The sequence below is a fragment of the Schistocerca nitens genome, chromosome 5 (assembly GCF_023898315.1).
Source record: "Schistocerca nitens isolate TAMUIC-IGC-003100 chromosome 5, iqSchNite1.1, whole genome shotgun sequence".
In the NCBI taxonomy this organism is placed as follows: Eukaryota; Metazoa; Arthropoda; class Insecta; order Orthoptera; family Acrididae; genus Schistocerca; species Schistocerca nitens.
This window is the reverse complement of record NC_064618.1, coordinates 419,984,110-419,988,742: the sequence shown is the minus strand read 5'-3', so window position 1 is coordinate 419,988,742 and position 4,633 is coordinate 419,984,110. Positions and strand designations below refer to the sequence as shown.

The following is a 4,633-nucleotide window of genomic DNA, read 5'->3' as shown; positions in this document are numbered from 1 at the left end:
ATAAAAAATGAAAAAAAAAAGGAAAATACCAAGTAGATTAAATGTTTAGTGATGATGCTAACGTACAGAGACCTAGCTCAAAAAGACAAAATTGAGACGATCAGTTACCTACACGGTTCCATTAGGAGATCGAATTAAAATGAGACTACACACTTATCTTTAATTTATAGAGCTATGTCCGTACCAAAAATTTATTAATATGAATCCTGTCGTTCTCTGTTTAGTTTACGCACACATATTGCTCCATTAGACGGAGGACGTCATATTCTGCGCACTCTCTCAGTGCTTCAGCTGCCGCTACACATGCGGCACGACAGACTCGCACGATGAGCTCGTTGACTTGCGCTGGGAAGGACGGCGTCAAGTGTTGTCAATGCCGCGAGGAGGCTGGAGTGGATCGTCGCGCAGTGGAGTGCTGACCGGAGAGCTCTCGTACTGGGACTCTGCCGCCGCACTCAGCCCTGGTGTATCCACCCGAGCAAGTAGGCTATCGGATAATCAGTTCTCACGATTAACCCCAATGATGCCGATCGTTGGGCTCAAAATGTGCCGTTAGTTACTTTAGCGCCTAGCAAACGCAGTGTTTCTCCTGTTACTCGCTTTTCCAGCACGGCTGGCCGAGGTGGCCCAGCGGTTCTAGGCTCTACAGCCTGGAACCGCGCAACCGCTACGGTCGCAGGTTCGAATCCTGCCTCGGGCATGGATGTGTGTGCTGTCCTTAGGTTAGTTAGGTTTAAGTAGTTCTAAGTTCGAGGGGACTGATGACTTCAGAAGTTTAGTCCCATAGTGCTCAGAGCAATTTGAACCATTTTTGCCAGCATGCATATTATCTTGAGAATACTGCCGTATATCTCCTCAGGCTCACTCCTTCTCTTAATTCGGACAGAACTATTAAACCTTATCATTTTGTTATTTGTATTTCATTTAAGTCGCTCTTAGTGGATACGATTTCTTCCATAAAGATTTCATTTCTTCTCTCATCACCTTTCATCAATTCCCTCTTGTTCCTGTGTTACTTTTCGATAAATATCTATGTTCAGGGTGTCCTATTGCATTACACATCTCCACTGTTTAACAATGTTAAAAAAAGAACGTTTCAGGTAAGTATTTACATCACCCTGAACTCTAGCAAAGCCGAGCTTCCAATGGGGAGCAAATCTCAAATTTGGGCGTGGCACAGAGAGGGCGTTCATATTGACTTTCCCATACTGATACTTAATAAGGAGATCTGCAGATTTGGGGTAAGGTCTGATTGGACCAAACTGCTTAGATCATCGGTCCCTAAGCTTCCACACTACTTAATCTAACTTAAACTAACTTCCGCTAAGGACAACATACACACACCCATGCCCGAGGGAAGACTCGAACCGCCTACGGAATTGGGGGGGGGGGGGGGGGGGGGGAAATCGTGAAACGTGACAAGACGCCACAGACCGCGCGGCTGTAGTAGATTAAATTTAAAGCTACTTAGATCACGCGTACAAGCTTGACGCTAACATACGGACACAGTTGAGTGAACCCGACTCTTAAGAAATGAAACTCACAAAGATGAATATACATTAGTGTCTAAGGATCATACTCCTATAAATATATTAAAGGAGACAGTCTCGGTTGCAAAGTTATTTTTATCACAAATAATACGTTTCGCCTGATTAAGGTTTCGTCGGATATTCTAGAAGAAAAAGAAAAGCGAGAAAGTAATTATATAAAATTGCAAGTTGATGGATACGGTACTGAGTTGCACTTTTAAAAATTATTTAAAAAAATTAAAAGAGCAAATTAATATTCACAAAAGATTATCAAAGCATTGCATATCACCCGCTGGTAGGGCGGTTAGTCAGAACTGAGATAACAGACCAGCTCAAGGGAGAACAACGTACACTGGAATGAAACCAAGTGCACAGACTTAAAAGGATGAAAATCCAGGATGAATGTATGAAGACGAACATAAATGGGAGGAAAGTGCACGGAGGAAGTAACGAGAAGTATCTGAAAAAAGTCAGAGACACAAAGTGAAGCGTAACATAGAGCCACACGTACATTGAGTCACCTGGATATCAGGAGATTAAACGGTCTAACAGACGGCCACATTGAAATTAGAGTACCTATGAGCGCGGGCAACGTGGTTTTCCTCTGCCACGTTGAAACTAGAGTACAGAGGAAAACCACGTTTCCCGCACTAGAAGGGAGGAAAATGACGTTTCCCGCAACTAGTAGCGCGGTTCAGCAATAGAAGGCTCTGGTGTGTAAGAAGAAGCGGCTACATGCAATAAGTAAAAGTGATAAGCTAGCACCGTAGCTGAAATAATGATGGTACGTAGCATCAATATTTAGAATGCTTAAAAATTAAAATAAGTTATATTAAGAAATATAATAACACAAATGTTGCCACGAAAACAGTTAAGGATTTCAAGAGGTTTCAAACGAGAGTACATATAACGAATATAATTATGAGAAAGAATCTTCCAGAGTATTAAAATCGTATTAGTACACTGTGAAAAATAAGGAAAATGAAACTGGGAACAAATCAGACAGATTTTATAACAGGTATCATAACGTCGTAAAACCTCTGGTTCTTTTTGAACAACTGATTATTCAAAGGCCCACCAGAATTACAAGTTAAATGTAGAGACAGTTCCATCTATTCGAGTAAGTTCAATACTTCTCCCTTTTTTTTTAAATATGAAGTATACTTAAAGTATTTAAGGTCGGGGGATGATGACGACTATCTTTCAGGTGTTCAGTAAATGCCGAGTGATATATAACCTGATCCCTTTTGTTCAATAAATGTTCGCGGAATCTCTTCTTGAACGTCTACTTGTTTTTCCATTGAATGGTGCTTCATACTCTCTGCAGTCAATCATTTATACCGCACGACCGCTAAATTTGTCTGTATATGGTTGTTCATTATAGATGTCAAAGTTTCTTTGAGACGATGAATATATAACATTAATACTGTATTTTTGAAAGAGTTTCGCTAAGTCTTGCGAAAGATTTCTTACGAAAGGGATTTTCAGTAATTCTGAACTAGCGGATGGAGATGTAAGAGACGTTCTCATTAAATGTTGTATTTGTTCTGTACAGACAATCAAATACCATCGGGGTACGAACGGCAACGTACCTAAGATTACATAGCTCTTTCTCTGTGGAGGCTGGAGATAATGGTTGTTCACAAATCCGGTGAATCATGGCCTTAAGGAAAGTAAGTTTCTAACCTAACAGGTGACAAGAGGCAGCACGTATCTCCATGTCGCTCTTAGTAGGTTCTCGGTAAATATCGAACTGTATGCTACCTCCATCGGGTTGCACCTGCAGATCTACATAGTTAAGTATAATATATTTATCCGTTAATTCGTGGGTGAATTCCATTTCGGGGTGCAGCTTGTTGAAGTCTTCTACTAACACTTTGACCTCTTCCCTTGGTTCACTGACGATAGTAAATATCTCATAGACACATTGATGATAAAAAAAGACTTCCAGAATGAGATTTTCACTCTGCAGCGGAGTGTGCGCTGATATGAAACTTCCTGGCAGATTAAAACTGTGTGCCCGACCGAGACTCGAACTCGGGACCGAGTTCGAGTCTCGGTCGGGCACACAGTTTTAATCTGCCAGGAAGTTTCTTATCAGCGCACACTCCGCTGCAGAGTGAAAATCTCATTCTGGAAACATCCCCCAGGCTGTGGCTAAGCCATGTCTCCGCAATATCCTTTGTTTCAGGAGTGCTAGTTCTGCAAGTTTCGCAGGAGAGCTTCTGTAAAGTTTGGAAGGTAGGAGACGAGGTACTGGCAGAAGTAAAGCTGTGAGTACCGGGCGTGAGTCGTGCTTCGGTAGCTCAGTTGGTAGAGCACTTGCCCGCGAAAGGCAAAGGTCCCGAGTTCGAGTCTCGGTCGGGCACACAGTTTTAATCTGCCAGGAAGTTTCATATCAGCGCACACTCCGCTGCAGAGTGAAAATCTCATTCTGGAAACATCCCCCAGGCTGTGGCTAAGCCATGTCTCCGCAATATCCTTTCTTTCAGGAGTGCTAGTTCTGCAAGTTTCGCAGGAGAGCTTCTGTAAAGTTTGGAAGGTAGGAGACGAGGTACTGGCAGAAGTAAAGCTGTGAGTACCGGGCGTGAGTCGTGCTTCGGTAGCTCAGTTGGTAGAGCACTTGCCCGCGTAAGGCAAAGGTCCCGAGTTCGAGTCTCGGTCGGGCACACAGTTTTAATCTGCCAGGAAGTTTCAAAAAAAGACTTGTTTGGAATTCTCTTTGTTATTATTAAAATAGCTACATTCAAGATTGTTAATAAATACATCATCTATGAAAGCTGCTAAGGAGCTACCCGTAGCCAAGCCGTCTGTTTGCCTATAGTATTTGTAGTTAAACGAAAAGTAATTATAAACTGTCAGTAGCGAAGGTATGCAATAAATTTTACTGGTTTCGTCTAAATAAGAAAGTATTCTCGTATAAGGGTGATTGATGGATTGACCGGAACATTAGTGTAAAGGGTTTTTACATCCGTTTATATCAGAAGGCAATTTGGTGGGGTGACACTAGGAGTGAGTGAATCAACCAACTCCTTCCGGTTACATATTGTGAAGTTCTCCTTGAACACAAATTTTTTCCGCAAGTTCACACGAATTATAGATAT

At 42.1% G+C, this 4,633-nt stretch overlaps 1 non-coding gene across 1 annotated transcript; it reads left to right on the top strand.

Moving 5' to 3' along the window:
• Positions 1 to 4,124: 4,124 nt before the first annotated feature.
• Positions 4,125 to 4,199, top strand: Trnat-cgu (transfer RNA threonine (anticodon CGU)). The gene has a single exon. It is a non-coding gene; the product is annotated as a tRNA-Thr (tRNA).
• Positions 4,200 to 4,633: the final 434 nt, after the last annotated feature.